General features: G+C 49.5%; 1 protein-coding gene across 9 annotated transcripts in view; it reads left to right on the top strand.

Annotated features, from left to right (window-relative positions):
* The window catches only part of RUSC2 (RUN and SH3 domain containing 2), a 62,798-nt gene that overhangs the window by 4,816 nt on the left and 37,233 nt on the right, over nt 1-20,749 (top strand). For 6 of the 9 annotated variants that reach the window (XM_055791420.1, XM_055791422.1, XM_055791423.1 and 3 more), the window contains exon 2: nt 2,702-2,877. The exons of 1 other annotated variant lie outside the window; for it this stretch is intronic. The gene's annotated coding sequence lies outside the window, so the exon portion shown is untranslated. Of the gene's footprint in view, nt 1-2,278; nt 2,878-5,481; nt 6,453-20,749 lie in introns of those variants that run through there. 2 more of the 9 variants (XM_013297099.3, XM_055791419.1) reach the window with 2 other exon arrangements.

Raw genomic sequence — 20,749 nt, 5'->3', positions numbered from 1 at the left:
CACAAATTTGGTGTGCTGCTAATCACATCCCAGCAATGGAATGTGGAGTGTGGCCATCCTACTGCTGCAGTGGTTGTGCTACCACATACAGAGCATTGAGACTGTGCCCAGCAAAGCCTTGTGGATTATATGGTACAGGTGTCTACCTGTGCATGGCCCTGTGTCAGCACAAGTTCAGGTGCAGACCACGACGATTAGAGCTCCACAGCTCCTTGCATCAGGACATGGTGGGATATCTCACTGAGATGGAGCATTGCTGGTCACTGTGCTTAGACCACTCCTTGTCAAATGCCATGCTTTGCAATGCATGAAAGCTCTGGTACCTGCAGTGCCTGGGTCCCGCAGGGATCTTTGTGGAACAGATGCTGTACAGCTCATCTAGTGATGGTTTGGACGATGGAGTGACAACTATAATTTTCTGATGATTTGAAGTTAGTCAGGATGGTCAGTTTGAAAACCACTTGAAGAATTACAGGAGTATCCTGCAAAACTATGAGCACGATAAAACAGCAAATGGAATTCCACACTGATAAATGTCACATGTAACGGTGATTTGTGAACAGTTTCTCACTGCCCACAAGAAGCCCTTTGGAGTCACTGTGGATCGTTACCAGAGCTCATTAGCTCAATGGTCAGCTGTAGCCAAAAAGGCAGACCTCATACTGGAAATAAGAATAAATGAAAAAGTACCGGTATATGTTCTTGTGTATTTAGGTATATAGTCATGTTGTGCCTGCATCTTGAGTACCACGTAACAGTCTGGTCGCTCTCTCTCAAAAAGAGTGACTTAGGCCTGGACATGGTATAGAAAAGGGGAATAAGGGTGATTATGGGACTGGGATAGCTTCTGTAGGAAGAGAAATTAAACAAGGAAAAGTAGATGACAGTAGGAAATAATAGTGGCCTATAAAATACTGTACAGTAGGGAGAAGTTGAATAAGGAATGATGTTACTCAACTTTGCTATTTCTTAGAGCACAGAGGAAGCACATACAGCAAAATTATTTATTAGGCGGGAGGTCAAGGAAGTCTTTTTTCAACACAGCTGATTTGCAGAACATGTTGCTATGAGATGGCATGAAGGCTGAAAATACACACAGATTCCAAGAGGAATCAGACACTTCAGTGGCATGGATGTGTTTCAGTGGCTGTTAAACGTGGTGGCCAGTGTGAAGCCTCCAGCTCTGGAGTGTGACCTCCTTGCCTGCTAATTATTGCAGGATGGAAGAGTGTAGCCTCAGGAGAGCTCACTCTGTACTCTGGGATACGTATACGATGGTGCCAAAATGCCAAGGGTACAGCAACAGACCAGAAGAATTCTTGGTGTGACCCACTGTGGTGGTTCCTGTTACCAGAATGCACTGAAACTGTGGGGAGAAAATGAACTGATTTGGTTTTGAGCACTTCTGGTCTAATGGCTCTCGCACAGGCCACCACAAATTTTCTTATATCTTTATTAGCAGATCTGAAAGCACTTGCAGGAGAAAGGGACTGGTGCAGACATAGCCCACCAGCTCAGTGTGCCAGAGGCTGCTGTGGTTGTTGCGAAGTCTGCCAGCTCAATGACTGCTGCCCAGCCAGCCATGTGAGATGCCTGGCGTTAGCTATCTGCTCCTCTTTGCTCCCCCTTGGCTTCTGATTAGGATCTGGTTTATGTCCTGATGGAACAAAATCTAGATTCTTAGAGCATCTTCTTCAAATAAGTGTGGGTATTATTGTTAGCCATCCAAATTTCTCCTACAGAGGGGGGAAAGAGCAGGCTATTGCAAATTCTATTGTGATCCTCTATCCTTTCCAAGTCCTATGTAGCAATTTCCTTCACAGTCTAGCAAAATGTCTCCGGTCGCTCTCCACTGAGAACTGGGAAAAGCCGGAACTGCACTGCCTTGGAAAGCCTATTTGCTGATAATTGAGTACCTCAGATCCTCATTTTAGGAGCAATAGGAGCCACTGTTACTTGCTGCTCACCCCATTGAAAACTTACCATTGGGATTTTTTGTAGAAGCTGGGAGGCTGTAGCAAAGGCAACCAGACAGTAATGGGCATATGATTTTTGTCTGCCATTCACCTTGCTGCAGGGGGATTCTTCACTGCTTACGCCTGCACATGTTATCACAGAGAGATTTTGGGAACACTGGATTCAGAATCCAATCCTAATTGTACGTCTGCCTCATTCCTTGAATCCAAATCTATACTCTCACGAGCACTAATTGTGTCTCTGTCAATGGGATGGATAAAGGGTTTAAAGCCCCTGTTGTGCTCCCCAGTTCGCTGCTCCCTGCAGAGAAAAAAACCTCTCCTGGCAGCCTCAAGCTGTTTTTAAACAAGACAAATACCCGGGGTGCCTGTCTGCCGGAGCCTCTAGCCTGTGCACTGTGTCCCTTTTTAGCACGTTTCTCCATGCAGCTATATCTGGCTGCAGTTCCTTGCTCTGGGAACGTGACCTCATCGTTGTTTTGGTATTTCCAGTGATTCAGCCTGGTCCAGGGCAGGGAGGAGTCATTCCTGGTGCAGGCTGACAGGGCGTTTGTGCGTTGCTGGAATTCCAGAGCAGTGCAGCCCCAGCCCTTCCGCTGCCTTGACAGCTCGGCTGAGGCTGGGCTTGGTGCATCGCATTCCTGCCTGGCAGATGGCCTGGACACAGCTGGTAGAGGGATCAAAGCTCCAGATTTGGGGGGTAATGGGGATCCCTGTCTTTGCAGCCTACCTGCTGTGGTGAGGGAGAAGAAAGCTGTGTACAGTAGCTTGTATGCCTGGGAAAGCCACCAGGACTGTCTGCTTTATGGGTGGAAAAGGAGTGTCACAGAATGCTCGTTTCTGTGTACAGACTGCCAGCACCCCATAACGAAGTTAACTTCACAACATCTGCAGTGACTTGGTAAGTGTCGTGATCCTTATGTCACGGGGTGGGGGGAAACTGAGGTGGTGTGCTGGAAGTTTTATGTAGCTGAGCTGGACAAGTAAAGCCCTGTGAAGTGGTGCCCTCTGTGCCCATCCTCTCCTGTAATGGCTAGATTCCTCCAGCGAATGATGGAACGTGGGCAGTGGGTCTGACTGAGGTGGAGAAGGGCTGGTAGGGAAAAGCAGCTCCCAAACTGAAACAAGGCCCAGCTGTACAGATTGCTAAACCCCATTTTCTGTAGGCAGCACTTTCCTCCATCTCTCCAGGTGTGGTCAGAAAGTGCAGGGGAGAACTTGGAGACAGGGTTCCCCAGTCAAGGTCAATGCTTGTGCTCCTGGGAGGCTGCGGGTGCTGCAGGGCTGTCACTTGTGCCTTGACAGGATTCCTGTTGCTGCAGGTGTGGTGGGCAGCCTTGATCTAAATACTCTCAACTGCCTCGTTTGAGCCTGGGTTGTTGTGAATGGTTTTTAAACCCTTTGGGATCATCTGGTGTTCAGCCATTCCCTGGCTAAGACCAGCTTGGCTGCAGAAGCAACTTGGTAGATATAATGGCTTCAGTGTTGTGTTGCTTATATGTGTCAGTATAGTACCTTCACTGCAGGAGACACCTGTCCTGGTCACCGTTCAGGTGGGGTGGGGTGACCCCGGCTGGAGCCAGCCGCTCATCGCTCCCCTCCTCAGCCACACGGGAGAGAAAATACAACAAAAGGCTTGTGGGTCGAGGTAAGGCAAAGGTCACTCTGCAGTTACAGTCACGGGCAAAGCAGGCTCGACTTGGGGAAATCAGTTTATTTCATTACCACCCAGATCAGAAAACACCCCGAGCAAGCGGTGCAGGGGGCTGGGCGATGGGGGCTGGGTCAGTCCCTCACCCGTTGTCCCTGCCGCTCCTTCCCCCTCGGGGACGGGGCTGCTCACTCTGCCCCCGCTCCAGCCCGGGCTCCAGCCCACGGCAGCAGTTCCACGACCTTCTCCGCCGTGGGTCCTTCCCACGGGCTGCGGCTCTTCACGCCCGGCCCGGCCGCCGCGGGGGCACCGGCCCTGCCCCAGCCCGGCCCGGCCCGGGCTCCTCTCCCCGCGGGGCCACGGGCCCTGCCCGGAGCTGCTCCAGCGCCGCTGCCCGCGGGTCACAGCCCCCTGCGGGCACCCCCTGCCCCGGGGGGGGCCCTGCCCGGGCTGCGGGGGGGGAGCTGCTCCCCCGGGGGCTCCGCGGGCTGGGGGCACGGCCCGCCCCGCCGGGGGCCGCCCCGCGGGCTGGGGGAGCCGCTGCTGCGGCGCCTGGAGCCCCCCGGCCTCCCCCTGCCCCGGCCCGGGGGCCGCGGGGCTGCTGGGCTCGCTCGCACTTAAATACACGATCTGAAATACACGGTCCCTGCGGCTGCCACCGGCACCGACGGGCTCGGCCTTGCCCAGCACCGGGCCCAGCTCAGAGCCGGCTGGCACGGGCTGCACCGGGCACGGGGGGCAGCTTCTGGAAGCTTCTCACAGAGGCCGCCCCTTTGCCCCCCCGCCACCAAAACCTTGCCCTGCAAGCCCACTGCAGCAGGAGTAAGTCATGAAGGCTCATCATGTTTGCAGATGCAGCCCCCTCTCTGGAGCCCTCCATGTTGATGAACGCTTGGTGATGAAGCCATGGCTCTGTTTTGTCCCAGACAGACCTGAGGAGCTCCACCTGGGACTAGAGTCACTGCTGTTACATTGGGAAGTTTTCCCTTTTTGTCATGTGCAAGGGTAGCTCATTGCCAGGAGCATTAATTTCATCCCCAGGTCAGCTGCGCTGGGCTGCAGTGGAGACCCCCTGCACCACAGAGGCCGAAAGCATAAAGCACTTTCCTTGTCGCAGGCACTGCCAGTCCAGGGGAAGGGTATCAGGGTCTGCAGGAACTGCAAGTTTTAACTCCAATAACCCTGCTTTCTCAGTTGGGTGGAGATGTAGTGTCCGTACCAGCACTTTGCTGGAGGAGGGAAACAATAGAGAATACAACCTGGCTGCATTCATCAGCAGGGAGCATTTCAGCCTGGCGTAATCCCTGGCTGGCTTCACCTTTCTGGTGGGTATCACCAGGACATACAGCTATTACTCTGGGGTCCCTGTGCTGTCCTTGAAGCTAGTTTTTTAACAGCACACACTGATGCAATTGGCCTAAGTCAACTGTTTCCAAACTTTTTCTATTGAGGCTAGGAAATACTTTTTCAAAGGAGGTCCCCCCAGCCTCTACAGAACAGATTTTAGTTGCTTCAGAACTACATGGGCTCCCTGTTCTTTGTCACCAGTTGCACCCCGAGATCATAAGCTATATGCCTGTCTGGCTCTGGGCTTACTGAAAATAGGCTAAGCCTGCTGTGATACGCATCCTGAAACAGCGCCTTCTCAGCCTCTTGCTGAGGTTTTCCAGTGCTTGTTTAATAGGCAGTAGCTGGAAGTTGCAAAAACCCCGTACTGCTGGTTCCAGTTGTGGGCACAGGGGAGGGAAAGCCTCCAGACCCTTGGACACATTGCTTCCTTGCCAAGCTAGTCCCTATCCCCCATCTTCCTTATCTGCCATTAAGTCCAGTTCCAGTACAGCTCGGAAGTTATCCTGAAATGTCAGGGAAAGAAGAATCCTAGCAGGAAGTGCCAAAGGCACATGGGGGACAGAAGGAGTCTCTCTTTCCAAGTCCCAATGATGTGGAGCCCCTGAGCATGGGGAGAGGGCCTGGACAAGAGGAATGGGCTCCTTCACCATCAGCCGATCCCACTCACGGATGAAGCAACGCTCGGATCAGCCTTTCTCCCGGGCATGATGGGCTTCTGTAGCACCAGCACAGCTGTGGGGCTGGGGCCACCCCAAGTGGGGCATAGGCTACCAAATTGCTTAAGTTTGCATTCCTGCCAGCAGGTGCTCTGTATGGCATTGTAGGAGCTGCTGGAGAGTGTGGAGTTGGGGGGGGTCTCCCCTCGTTAGTGGTCACTTCACCCCAGGGCTTCCCCTCGCAGGCAGCTGCCCTCCCACCCCCTGCCTGAGCAGTCAGTCCATGGAGCCAGCCTGCACAGCCTCATCTTGCTGGCTTCTTTCTGAGCTTGCTGTAAATGGCTCTTTGTAACACGAGCTGCATTTCTGCCGTAGTCCTCTCGACAGTGCATCTGTGTTTATACTGGGGCTTTCATGAGCGATCTGGCCCTTGCATTGCCAGCAGCCCGCAGCCCTCGCTTTTCTGTCCTGCCCACATGTTCTGTGAGTGAGACTGGCACCCTGGCACTGCTGTGCCCAAGGAGAGGCAGGTGCCTGGCAGCGGGAGGAATCCCTCAGCCAGCTCCCATCTGGAAGAAGTGCCTTGTCATGTAGCCTCTCGCCCGCCATCCTGCAGCAACGGGGGAGCAGCCTGCAGAGACTCCCCGCAGCACGGCTTGCTGATCCCTGAGCCAACACGGGCACAAGCTGGGTTTGCTTTGGTTTACCACAGGCTTTGCGTGCTGTATTTGTCCTGCTGCTCTCATGCTGTTGCTGCTGCCCCCAGCTTCATGCTGCAGTGAGCGGAGGCCATGATCTGGGGAGATTGCATCTGGCAAGGTAGGAGCAGATCCATTCCATTTGTTCTGCTAAATGTAACGTGGCAGCCAACCCTGCCCCTGCCTGGAGAGCATGCTTCAATTAGCACTGTGTATGCAGCTTTATTTTGCATTGTTCTTTAGCTCTAATGAGCAGTCAGCATGCTGATCAGGCTGTAGCCTCTATTGCATGGAAAAGAAATGCATATATCCATTTGCTTTTTACCTACACACTGGAAACTCAGACTCTGGCTCCCTTTCTACTGCAGGATGGTGTGCTGGTGCTCCAGAGCCCATCTGTCTTCTCTGTTCACACACAGCATCCTGTGCATATTCTACAGGTCATGTCACCTGCTTCTCTAGGAGACATGAAAGCAGAGAGCAGTCTGAGTGTGCCTTGGGAGAAAGGGGGAGGGAGAAAAAAACTCATGGAAGACAAAAATGAAGGAAGTTCAGTAAGGATGAAAATGGCTTTATTTTTAATATTTTTTCAATTTTTTAATATTTGTATATATAAAATATGGTCTTTTATTTAAAATTTAAAATTAAAAAATAAAATAAAATTTATTTTACCACAGAATATGAGACAGAGGAAAAGCCCTCTTTCCCTGAACAGTCTCAAAAGGGTTATGAAGGGACTGGGGGTTGTTGGCTGGGGCCTGGGGATTGGTGCTTGGGCCTGGGGATTGGGCTTCAGTCAGCAAATGGTGAGCAACTGTATTGTGCATCACTTCGGACTTTTCCCATCCCTTTCGATTTTTTTCCTCTCCCCTTCTCTCTCCTTTTCAATTATTAAGTTGTTCAGATCTCAACCCTCCAGTTTTATCTTTTTCCCAGTTCTCCTCCCCATCCTGTGGTGGGGGGAGGGGAGTGAGCAAGCAGCTACGTGGTATTTAGTTGCTGTCTGGCATTAAACCATGATAGTCGTGATGACCAAGAAACCCTACTACTGCTGGACTTCCCTGTACTAGCCAAGGATGGATAATTAGGAGGGGAGCAGCACTGTTTTCTGACCTCGCTGGTGTTTAGGCACAGCTCTTCTCTTTTTAGTTCATAGCAGCTGGCATGCACCTGCCCCTGTACACACAGCCATCCATCTTCCCCAGGCTTGTTGTACCTGGGCTTGCCTCCCATGTGGATGAGAGTCTCCTAAACAGGACAAACAAGGATATCAGGCCTTCTGCAGGTGATGGTTTACTTATGAGGGTGAGCCCAAACCACAAACCATGTTTCAGGGCCCCCTGTATCCCTTGTTGTGAGGAGGGAAGGGGGTGTTCTAGCTTTCCCTTCTCAGCCTGTCCTGCTGTGCTGCCAGTGGGTGTATAAATAGTGCCCACAGTATACTATTTTGGTGACAAGCTCTTCCCAGGATTCATCCAAAGAGTTATGTGAGCAAGTGTTAAAAATAACACCCAGCCCTGCCCAAATGCTGCCGTTGTTTTAGTCAAAGTGTTGTGAATCTTCCATAGAGAGCAGCCTTGGACCCTTGGGAGGGGGCAGCAGGAGGGAGTCTGGCAGGGCTCCCCATGCTTTCCTCCTTCTTGCTGCCCTGCTGACCACAGAGGATACTGACCCTCAGGTGCAGCAGATGTGCTGGTTACCCAGAGGATATGAGACTTTCACTTCTAATTAGGCTATTTGCTACTGAGCTTTCCCTGTGTGTGTTATTATTGCTAGGTCTGATGAGAGGTAGGACATTCCAGGAGGGGTTAACCTGGGATTTAATCTAGCTGCTGCCAGGTCCCTGATGGTGGCCACAGGTAGGTGCTTCACTAGAACGTCTTGGGCTGTAGCAATGGCATATGTAGCGTCCTAGGTTTATCCCAAGGGCTGGTAGCTGGAGATTAGTTTAATTGGGGCAGGCATATTAAATCTGTATGTTAAATTAACAGCTACAACTCAGGATATTCTTGCTATCCATAGAAACACAAAAGTTATTCCAAAATCCTGCCCTTTTCATGCTGTGAAATGTGTTTTGGTGCCTGTAACTGTAAACCAGACCACACTACAGAGATTGCTCGGGACCCACGCTCCCTGAGATTTTGCCTGTTGGTCAAGTCCTATGCTAGGTATGCAACTCACTGTCTGCGTGCTGCTGCAGCATCAGCCTCTGCTGTGTGCTGGAAAACAAGAGACCTCACTGGAAAGCAGCAGACCCCACTGAGTCCTTGTCTTCAGTGCATCGAACCTAGAACTCACAGAAATGCTTCTTGGAGGGCTCATGCACAAAGAAGCCCCATATGGAGACAGAGATGCTCCTTCTGCAGACAGATAATGTGGCTTCTGTCTTGCCTGGTCTAATATGGGATGTAGGATAAGTTACCCCCCTGTGGGAGTGGAGCACTCTGTGCTGTTACAAGCTTAATATGTGGAGCCTTGCATGCAGAAGAGAAGAGCTGCAAACGTGGGGGCAGTGCTTGGGCTTACGTATTTGCTCAGAGTTGAAAGCAGCAGTGTCATGGACAGGGGAGACCACACTTTCAGATGCTGGGTTCAGGACTGCAGCATTAATCCCCCTGTATGGTTCCTTGGCCTCCACGTTTGCATCCCCAGATAACACCCGTGCTGATTTCTGGCTTTGTAGAGGAAGGGCCAGATGCTTCTGCAGTCTCTGAGTACTTGGCTTTCAGAAAGGATGGATTTATTTTAAGCTGATACAGAAAGTTTCTGTGAAAACAGCAGGCATGCAAAAATTGCTAAAAAGGTCACAAGTGCTGTTTGGCACGCCATGCTTCACCTCCTCTGATATGGGATTACTAATTCTGGCAGGTGTTCCTAGAGATGGAGAGCAGGTCCTGTTAAAAGGTCATGACTGAGAGTTTTCTCCAGCTGTTGCACTGAGCATGAGTTGAGAGCAGAGCAGCAGCTTGTCTTCTGGCTTGGATTGTTATATCTCACATGCTGAGCCCTTACTAGCCCTCTTCCCAATCTCACCATTTATCTGGTCTTCTCTTTTCCTTGCTGTGTGTTGAGAGTCACATGCTGGGTTTCTGCACAGGATGGGATGCTTTCTTAAGTATGTATTGAAATCAGGCTTCAGAATTGTCCCAAGATGGAAAAATGTCATGGAGATGAAAAGCATGTTTCTGTTTTTCCAGGAACATGCTCTGGGCAATCAGTCCTTCATCAGGGGCTTCCTGCTCGTTCATTCCTCTGCTCCTTCCTGCTCCTCTCCCATGTCCAGCCAACAAAGTTGCTCTCTTGAGTCATCATCACTGCTGCTTATTATTAGTCCTGAGCCAAGTCTCTGAGTATCATCGTACACTACAGAGCTCCTGAGAGCTCTTTCAGGCTCTTTCCACGCTGGCATGCTCTTGTTTCCCAGACTGTAATGTGTCTGGGGTGCATGGGGACACATGACCATGTTTGTCATCTCTAAGCACCTCTTTGCTTGGCATTTATCAGTAGTCTTCTGTGCAGTGCCAGAGCCCCACACCAGTTTCCAGCAGCTCCTCAAGTGCAGAGTCTCCATGGGGAGCCCCGTAGGGCAGTGTGCTCCAGCCCTTTCATCTGCTTCACATGGGCCTGAGCCCTGTCCCAGCCTGTCCAACACAGTCTAAGGTTGGCATGTTTCTCAGGCATCTCCTGTGACCTGCTTTGCCTTCGTGGCCTGTGTCACTGCTGGTGCCCAGGCTTTGCGTCTGCCAGCTTTTATTTTCTGTTTTAAAGAGCATGGCAGGATTTCCTCCCACACCTGGATCCCCTTTATCCCTCCAGCCTCAGTAAACTTCTTGTGCACAGTTGACAGCCATGTACCTCCCATTTCTGGCTCTGTGTGCCTGCCTGCATATGGGATGGCTGCCTGTCGGTTCCACATGTCTTTTGGAGGAGGCAGACTTGTACAGCTGGCAGCATAGCAGCTACGTGCTGCAGATTAGACTCTTTGTGCCAATTAAGCACATACCAATAGGCACATACACCCAAAAGGTTGTTTATTCATGGGCTGACTTGGCATGGAGATGTCAGGTACAGCTGAGCGATGATCTGGGACAGCCTGCTCGATTAGATGGGAAGAAGTTAATAATAACTAGAGAAAAACTTAGTGAAGGATCATCTTCAACAATACCAAATTTGTGAGAAAAAGTCACTTCACTGCAGTGGATGAAAGGTGGATGAATCCACTGGCTAAAAGCTGGTGCTAAGCATATTCCATTTAGGAAAAAAACCCACCTGGCGTATGTTTTCAACAGCTGGGTGCATTAGCTACTAGATCAGCTGGCATGGGATGCATTTCCACTCTCAGACTGTACTTGTACATTTTATGTGTCTTTCCAGGAGCATGTTTCTGTTTCTCCAGCTATTCTACCTCACAGAATAAGCTGCTCTTGGCTTTTAATCCTGCATTAGAGGCTTCCTGCTCCTCTGAGTCAAACAGAAATCACATGAGAATAAGACTTCCAGAAGCCATAATTACATCTCCCTGACCCAGGCATAGTGGACTTCAGCTATGCCACTCCTTGTTTCTTTGTTTCATCCCTCCAGAAGCTCCCAGTGATTGGAACATTATCTGCTGCATCCTGCATCTTAGCAGTCCATTCCCTTCCCTCTATCACTGCCTCCTGATGCCATGGCACATGGGGTTGACCAAGACCGTAAGATGGGCATTTCTTCAGTGGCAGAGGCATAAAACCAAATAGTTTCCACTTTCTGACAGTAAAAGCCTGTTAAAATTACAGGAATGCACACCTCTAAGTAAGTAAAGAGCTGCTGAGGCAGACAAGACCATGCAAAAATATTAAGCAAACCAGTCTTATCTCCTGACTGCTCTGCTTTTTTGGTAGAATAATGAACAGCTAGTTTTATCTGTTATACCTGATGTCTAACCTAAACTCCCCTGGCTGCCCCTCAGGGAGCCTGTTCCTGTTGCTGAGGATTTGGAGAACAGCTTACTCACTTGCTCTTGGCAGCAGCCTTTTATACATTTAAGAAGAGCTTTCATGTGCCCCCTAGTTTTCTGCAAGCGACTAACCTTTTTGCTTTGCAATTTACTCTGTTCTGCTCTCTTTGAACTCTCATCAGCTTGTACATGTAGGACATGTCCATGAGGTGTGTTGGGCAGAGAGGAGGGATTAGGATTACTCCACGTCTTGCGTACGACATGCCTATTCATACAGCCCTACATACTGTTTGTCAGCTTCAAAGCAAAATGCCACTATTACCCAAGTTCAGCCTGTGATCTATGGTAACCACAGATCCCTTCAGAATGAGCAGGTCATGCATGATGATTATGGGTGGGGATGTGCAATCTGTGGTGTGTGAGCTGTCACGGTAATGGTTATAATTTTTGCCAATTTGCTGTTTATGAATAGACCTTATCCCTTCAGCTAACAGTATCAGTACTGTAGACAACACAGATGAAGAGTAAAAAATAACCACTCCATCTGACAGCCAGCAGGTTAAATGCACAAGTGGTGGACAGGGTCTCCAGGAGTTAGTTACAAGTCTGCATTACAAAGGGTTTTTAGCAGAAGTTTTCAGTGGTCCTGTTTCCTCTCCCTTTTGCAGCTTTCCTTGGTGCCTGCTGGGATGTGGGTGCTCAGGAGCACAGACAGTCTCTTGGGTGGCACTGAAGTCCTGTGCCTGCCAATACTGTGTTGTGGCATTCCTGCTAGCAGGTGGTTTTTGAGTGTACCTTCAATAGCCTCTTTTAATGACAGAGCGCTTTGCAGAAGCACAAGCTGTCTAGACATTGCTTTATTTGCCGTTGAAACAGACAGCTGGGGCAAGTAACACTGGCAGAGCAGCACTGCATGTCTGGTTTGAGTGGTAAATGGAGAAACTTTTAAGAAAAAAAATCAGTGTAAACAACCACAATTAATAGCACGTTTCTAATAAATCAGCGGGTGGTTATGTGTTTGCTGGGCTTTGTTGCAAAGGTGGGAGAGCCTGAGAACAGGGACGTCTGTTGGGAACTCACTCTGTGGTGAGTTGGGAGATCTCACCGCTTGACTTCTGCGGTGGCCCTCAGCAGTGATGGCAGGGCAGTGCTGTGGCATGCGCAGAGAGGCGAGTGTGGGCTTTCTGTGCGAAACCTGCAGCACTTTTCCTTGTTGCCTTGGAAAACTGCAGTATTTATGACTCTGTCCTGGTTTTGGCTGGCATGGAGTTAACTTTCTTCTTGGTAGCTCGTACAGCGCTGTGTTTTGGCTATGGTGTGAGAACAATGTTGATAGCACACTGATGCTTTTAGTTGTGGTGTGGGGCCACCACAAAAAGGACTGTTGTGGTTTAACCCCAGCTGGCAACCAAGCATCACACAACCGCTTGCTTGCTCCCCACACCCAGAGGGGTGGGGAGGAGAGTCGGAAAGGAATGTAAAACTCAAGGGCTGAGATAAGAACAATTTAATAATTTAAGCTGAATAAAAATGTAAGTACAACAACAATAACAATAATAACAATAACAAGTGATAATGGAAGGGTGGGGAAAAGGATAAAATCCAGAGGAAAAGGGAGAAAGGAGAACAAGTGATGCACAGTACAGCTGCTCAGCACCCGCTGACTGATGCCCGGCCAGTGCCCGAGCAACGATCCCCAGGCCCCAGCCAACCCCCCAGGTTTATATACCCAGCATGATGCCCCATGGTATGGAACACCCCTTTGGCTGGTTCAGCTCAGCTGTCCTCGCTGTGTCCCCTCCCAGAAACGGAAAACTCCTTGACTTCGTATAAGTGTTATCCAGCAACAACTAAAAACATCAGTGTGTTACCAGCATTCTCACATCAGAGCCAAGACACAGCGCTGTATGAGCTACTGAGAAGAATGTTAACTCCACCCCAGCCAAAACCAGGACACTCAGTATTGAACCAGGAGGGCATGAGGCTTTTTCCATTCTTGTATGTGGCCTCTTGTGTGTCCAACAGTGATGTTTTTCTTCTCCTCTGCTTGCCCCTTTCCTGCTGCATCCCTTCCATTGCAGTCTCCGTGAGCTGAGGCTCGTATGCAGTGCAGTCACCCTCACTTCGAGTCAGCCAGGCAATGCCCCTGCAGTGGGAAGGGAATGTCACTTCAGTGTACATCACGGGAACTATAAGCAGTCACCTTCCTTGAACAGTGCATGCTGTGTACACAGCAATCTGTGGTTGTACTTAGTATGTAGATAGTGAACCATTTCTGGGCTGCAGATTCAGCTCAGCCCTGCGGCTTTTCAGCTGCTTAGCTGGAAATACATAATTTTTATTTGAGGTCAGAACACAAACTGGTGAATACAGCAGAACTGCGGTTGCTAAATTCACCAGCTCCAGTATAGTAGGTAATGTGGCAACTTAAGGCTTTTGCCGTGGCTGCAGGGAAGTATTAAGTTATGGTGAAATTAACGGTTTAGGTAAATTGTGCTGTAGAGGCAGCATTGATCCCATTTTAAAAACTGATTTTAATAGGAGTGAAGCCAATAACACCTTAATATCCACTGCTACCACGGGTTGCTCAGAGCAAATACTGCCAGATTAGAAGGCGTATCTTTTCTGTAATGATACCCTTTCAGTTCCTTTTGCCAAGGCTTTGATTGGTGGAAGAGTTTATATTCCCACTCAGTATATCATCAATATTTGAGTGAGTGCTTGAAAAAGGAGGTTTGCTCTGAGAGCTGAGCTCCTGTTTCACTCTGAAGTCTCAGGCTGGATGAGTTATATCCAGGCTTTGCTTTAATTCACAGTCTGCTGTACAGATTTATGAGCGTGGTTTATCAGATTGAAGCTGAGGCTTCAGGCATGATTCAGGAGCTGCTCTGTTGTTTTTGTCCTGATTTCTCTCAGCCTAAAAGTTCTTTCTGCTCTTGCTTGGGCAGTACTGAGTATTATAGCTAGAAGATGGGCACTGGGATTGTAGGATCTGTTCTCCTTTTCCCACAACCTTCCAAGTGATTCACATCTCCTTATTGCCCCAGTCTCCAGTGTATAAAATTTTGATAGCAGCACTTTCCTAGGAAAAGATTATGAATATAGTGGAATCCTGGGCTAGAAGGGACCTGGAGAGAGACAGCTGTTGTGGGCTTGGTTTGGTTTTCCCGTAGATGTCTCAGTATTGGAGAAGTACGTGGAACTCAGCCCAGCCCTATGGGAAGCCTTGCCAGCACTAGCCCTATCTGGTAGTTTTGACTTCTTATGGAGCTTTTGAAAGCCTCTGTTCCTGGGCAGTGAGGCATCAGCTGCTAGCAGTAGGAAGCATTTGACCTGAGTACAGGGAGATAGAAATTGAGAGAGTGACTGGGATGAAGGAACCACCTTGCCCAGTATGACTTTTCCAAAAATAGTTTGCAGGTGGTCAGCGAGGGAGGAGGGTGAGCAGGGCAAGCAGGTCTCATATCCCAAGATTTTTTCCAGGGGATTTTGCTACATCTATTATATTTTATCTGTTTAGTAAGCTGAAATGGTTCTCTCAAGTCCTTGTCTTGCCTCCCCTTGAACCCATGTGGACTTCTATCCATAATACCCTTTGAGATCTAAGGAGCAGTAAACAGACTAGAGGAAGATAACAGGAATGTTGAAAGAAGAACTGCTTGTCTGAAAAGAAGTTGTTAGTGGAGAGAAGTCTAGAAATGGAAGTTATTTAATACTTCAAGTAACACTCGGAGCCTTAAAATTTTACTAGTGGTATTTCCTAAAGACACAAAGCTAGGAAGCATCCTCACAGGGAGTTCAGGGTTATTCAGCAAGAAGAACTTGCATGTCCTTCAGGAATCATACAAAAGGGAATTGGATCGTTCAAAATTGTATGATTGTGTGCATGAGAAATGAGCAAAAAGTTCAGCTCCAGCTGGGACCTCACTGGGGAAAGTGAGAGGGGGGAAAACCCAGGGTTTGTCAGTGACGTCCAGGACAACTGTGAGCATCTAGTATGCTGCAGCCATAAAAAAGATAAATGTCATCCAACGTGACACATTGGACAAAATACTTGAGGCAGAAATGGGGAATTTTTAGCATATTAAGTCATGGTGAGACATTGCTTGGAAGACCGCATACATTTCCAGTCGCTCTCTGAAGGCTGTGTGCAAACTGGGTCAGGTGCAGAGAAGGGATATGGGTATGATCAAAGAAATGGAGAGCCTACCTAATGTGAAGTGATTAAAGAACTCAGATGATATAACTTTAAACACAGACTGAATAAATGCTGACGTTAAAGCTCATTTTTGGAATATGAGTGAATAGGGGTGAGCTGTGCATGGGTAAAGATAAACTGGAAATTCAGAGAATGTTCTTAAAACATCAAAGAAATTAATTTGGGGAACTAATTCTTTTAGAAAGCCGTTAGCAAGCAACAAGAAATTTCAAATTTGGGGGAAAAAAACAACTTTCTCTTTTCAAGCTACTGTCTTACTTGGAGGTGTGACTCCTGCCTTGTGTCACTAGCCCTGAGGAAATCAGTATTGATGTTATGGGCAGTGGGCAGCACTTGCTGGCGCAGGATCATGGGGGGGGGGGGGGGGTGTGCTTCTGAATCCTGCTGTTGTGAATGTGTCTGCAACCGGCATAACTCCCCAGTCTCCAGTGCCTGGCATCCGATCCTTTTGGAAGGCAGGCTCAGTAGGGATCCGTTGTTGCTGACCCCCTGGGGAAATGCAAGGACTGAGGGCAGGCGTTGCCACTATGCTAATGTGTGCTTTTTATCAATCTGCTTGGATTTTTGACCCCTCATTCAAAAGCTCCTGTATTTCTTCCCACCAAATAGAAAAGTTGTCAAGCGCATGTTGGTAATGATCAGCCTGTATTGATCTCTATGTGTTTGAGAGAGAAATGTTGTTTGACCTTGAAGGGCAGGGCTTGCAGGGATGGGAAATTATTTTTGTTTTCCTTTCGGAGGATTTTATGAAGTTTTCAGCATCTCCTGCTTTCCAGTTGGCCTCTGTGTTCTGTTCCCCCTTGCTCCAGCTGAGCAGGACCATGCTTTTACTTCAGCTCTGACCAACATCCCTCTCTCTGGCATTGCTGAAATGGCCTCAGTAGTGATGGATGGGGTTGCCATGTCTTGGGGATTCAGATTTGTGCCACAAGCAATGAGTGAGCAAGGTGGGAAGGCACTGAGCTGCTCCTGCTTTGTTCATGAGTGGTCGGTCCAGCATGTGGGAAAAAGTGAAGATGTCCCTCCCTCCTGTGGGCATGCTGCAGATGGGGTCACGATGAGCGAGAGGCTCATGCTGTTGCATCTGCAGATAGCAAGGCACAGGTTGCCCACTGTGGCAATGAGCTTGCTGTTGCTTGTACCACTTTCTGTTTCCTTGAGAGGTGCAGACACAGTGAAAGTAATGAGGGTTAGGTCAAAACACTCATCCTTTAGGAGGAGGTGGCAGGCAGCTCCCTGTGCTGGGTCATAGCTGTGAGCTGCAGTGTAGAGGCACCAGCCCCGGGGTGGTCTGGATGTTGTGAGGGTGGTCGCACTGTGCACTGCACCTGATGGTGAGGGGTGGTTGAAGACCTGTTCCTGCCCAGTGCTGGAAGTGTGAGCTGCAGCCCAGGCTGCTGGTTGGGATCTGGGGCTGAGCTGTTTCCAGTTCACTGGTCACTGGAGCATGCAGCAGATGGGTGGGAGGCTTGGCCTGCTGGTGGGTGCCCTTGCTGTACAACTGCAGTAGAAGTGGAAAGGTTTCTTCCTTCTTGTAGGTGGGGGCATGCTAACCTTAGCAGCCAATTCCTACCTGGAATATGAAGGAAGGAGCCTGAGACCAAGACAGAAGTGTATTGTGCTTTTTTTCTGCCTAAATGATCTTTTTGTGTCCTGGTTGTTGTCAGCAAGCGCCTTGGGCACACACATGGCTGGTGTCCAGTGTGAGTGCAGCACATGGGGCTCCTCCACAGCAGTGAGCTCTGCTTCAGCCTGGCACTGGGAACAGGGTGTGCCTCCTTAGTGGAGCTCATGGGTGGGCGAACATGTGCACTGACTTCTCACACCCTTGGAGCAAGGAGGGAGGTGAGATGTCAGAAGCCCCACCTGACATGCAGGATGCCTGTGAGGAAATAGACTTGACATTGCATGATAAGCAATTTTCTCCTGCACAGTGTGTGGGAAGCACCTATACCTACCTCTCCAGACCAAGCAGAACAGGAACACCTGTTACTGTAGGAGCAGACGTGTTCTGGCACCTCCATCTCCCTCACCTTGCTTCTCTAGGGAGTGCAGTCAGCAGCCTGCAGTATCCTCCTCCCCTCCTTGCCTGAGACTGTGGCATCAGCCATGCGACTCATCTCTGATCAAAGAGAAGTCATCTCCTAGAAGACAGTCCCCAGGAAACAGCTTTCTTCTTCCTCATTAGTGCCTGTAATCTCTTAGTACCTACAAAGCTTTAGGGCAGCCCATCAGTTTTTACTGCTGTTGCTGAGTGTGGTGGAGCCCGGTAGGGAGATGCAGCAAAGGGGTGCTTGCTGCAGAGGTGCGAGTGGGGTTGTGGGAAGGTGCTGAACATGTTTTGGGGAGGAGGATACAAATGTTGATGTTGGGAAGAGATATGTAAATAGGTGGGTTTCTCAGGGAGCCCCTTATCTGCTGCATTGCTCTATCTGATTTTTGACAAAACAGCCCCCTGACTCCATCTGCTCTGGTGTGCATGTCTGTTACCCAAGGCAGACATTGCTGTCAGTGAATTGGTTAATGCCAGTGTCCTGTGGCAGGGACAAGGATGCAGGCAAGCACTCAGCCTGCCAGCATTTATACCTCCTGGCGTCAGCATTGGCAATGCTTGTGGAGGACTGGGGAGGGCATGGAAATAGTTTCCATTCTCCTCTCTGCTGTGGGAATGAGTCTCCTGGGTAACAAACGCTCCTTGTTCTGCACAGAGCTCTGCAGCTGAGACTGTCTCCTTCCTCGCTGCTGCTCCCTGACTGTCCCAGCTGAAGGGGCCAGAGATGGCTGCTTGAGCCTGCCTTAATTAACACTGATAATACAATGGGACTGGCTGTGCGGGGGTCCGGGGGCTGCACGCTAATGGGAGTACAGTAAATAGTCTCATTTACTGCAGCTTGGGTGGAGCAGAAACCACCAGGGCTAGCATTCTGTTTGCTGTAATGGCCAGGCGTGGAGGTAGGTCTCTCACTCCTGCATCCTCCCTGGAGCTCATCCCTGCTGCTTGAACGGGACCAGGTGGTGGTGCAGGTCTCCAGCATCCAAGGAAAGGCAAGTGGTGGGCTGGGGAGCGTGAAGTACCACAGGTGGGGCAGGTGCATCAGCCTCTCGGGAAGGACCTGCGGACCCTGAGCTTTGGGACTGGCTGGCGGATCATTCCCAGTGTTTGGAGGTGAGCAGCAGAGCCGTCTGCAGTGCTGGCTCCAGTGTGAAGGGGCTGCACAGCCCACAGCCAGCGTGAGGTGTGTTCTGGTTGGAAGGATCTGTCTGCACTGGGGGGAGCCCTTGGTGGGAGCCACCCACCAGCCGCTGGATTACAATCAGAAATGCAGTTTGAATGTTACCTGAAGAGGTGTTTTAAAGATTTTGGGTGGTCTGGGGTCCAAGACAATTGGCAGCCGCTTCCAGTGATGACTCAACATTTTGCTGTCATAGCTTTCTATGTTGGCCTCTGTAGAGGCAAAAGCTTCTGCGAAGTGTTATGTTGTCTGGGCTTGTTTTGTTTGATTGCTGCTTTGGGTGCATCATGGTGTAGAGCAAAAAGTACTCGAGTGTGTGACAGTTCTTAATTTCTTTGAGCCGTGTGTCTGTGTGACATTTTTACCTCTTCTCTGACTTACCTGCTCTCCATGGAGCCTTGGGTTAGGAGATGGGGTTTGGTGTGGGCTCATAGGGGTTGCTTTTTCTGACGTGGCCACTCCGTTTTCTGAGCTCTGCTTAGCTCAGCTCAGGGCGGTGGCGAAGTGCAGTAATGTGGGTGGTCCTGTTGTCTAAACTCCTAAATTACCAAACTGATCTAGTGTTTAACTATATGTTAAACAAACCTGTGCACAGTTTTGAGTCAAGCTGACTCTTACAAAGTTGTTAAAAAGTGGCGAATGAAAGGACTTCTAATCAAGGGAGTCAGTTTTGGGAAGGATGGAAAACAAAGAACAAATGGTGAAAAGAACACCATTACCTAAGTTATGCAAAAAGAAGCCTTCAAGTGAGGAAAGTTCTGGCAAGAGGAGACAAGCTGGTAAGGTGTTACAATCCACTGACATCAACAGAAAATTAGTTGAAAGTAGTGCAAAAGCGATTGCAGCAGTGGGAGATGGCAACCTCTGACTCCAATAGCACCCCCCCCAAAAGAGGGGAAACCCCCTCTTGAGGTCCATACATAGTTAGTAAAGAGCTTCAGCAGTGCTATCAGAGGATGCACACTAATTTGCATTGGAAGTGAGAAACTTGTAACTAATCCTGTGCTTGAATGACAATGCATATGTAACATACTATGAATATACAACTACTCTGTTGTATATAATGTGTACCCTGGAGCAGCTTGGTGTGCATGGTAGGAGGAAAAATCCCCCATGCCCCCAGTGCTGCAATAAACCAGTGTTGGCTTTCTAAACTACCATTTGGTTTGGAGAGCTTTCTTGGTTACAATTTTGGTAACAGTCCCTCCAGAACAGTTGTCTCAGGGCAGCTGCTCCAGTGCTAGAAACATCTCCCCTGGCAGAGCCAGGAGCACAGCTGAGTTTCTGGGCTGTGTGGTTGTGCCCAGACTGTGGCAGAAAAACAGAATCAGCCACACACTGTCAGGAGCAGCACTGGCTTGCCTGTGGAGCAGGTTGCAATTGCCTCTGGTGAAAGGGGGGTGATGGAAAAATCCTTTCACATGGCCCTGGGATAGCAAAGAACCTGATCTTTTGCAGGGGGTGATCCCTTGTTTCAGAAGGAAGATCTCTTGTGAATTGCTTGGTGGACATGCTGGGATTCAGCCCAGGTTACAGGCAGTGTTTTTATCACAAGCTGTAGTTAATAGTTGCTGGGACCTTGATTTGAGTCTCCCTGTGACAGCAGGGACTGCAGACAGCCTGCCTCTGCCAGGTGTGTTTGGTACCAGGGGAGGTGCTGGTGGTTGCATCTCACCCCAGGGGGACTGCCTTTCAGGGATACAGCACAGATAATGTTGATGAAGCTCTCAAGCAAAAGACGCTACAGAAATGTAAAAGAAGCTTCAAGAAGCTTCTTGTAGTTTTCCAGATCTCTCAGTTAGGAGTCCTCCCATCCTCCTCCTCTGCCTGTGCATTTCTTTGCAGATGAGCATCTTAGCTCCAAGGGTTCTAGCAGCCATTATCAACGGTAGGGACACAGCACTGCAGTTCCTTTTGCTTTCCTTTGCAAAGCCAGGAGAAGAGATCAGACAGCTTGCAACTACACAGCATCTGAAACCCAAGCTCATCACAGAATAAAATGCTGCAGTTCTATTTCATGGCACGGGCTT

Source organism: Falco peregrinus, chromosome Z (assembly GCF_023634155.1).
Source record: "Falco peregrinus isolate bFalPer1 chromosome Z, bFalPer1.pri, whole genome shotgun sequence".
Taxonomy (NCBI): Eukaryota; Metazoa; Chordata; class Aves; order Falconiformes; family Falconidae; genus Falco; species Falco peregrinus.
Note: the sequence above shows the minus strand (reverse complement) of the source record. Positions and strands in the feature narration are given on the sequence as shown.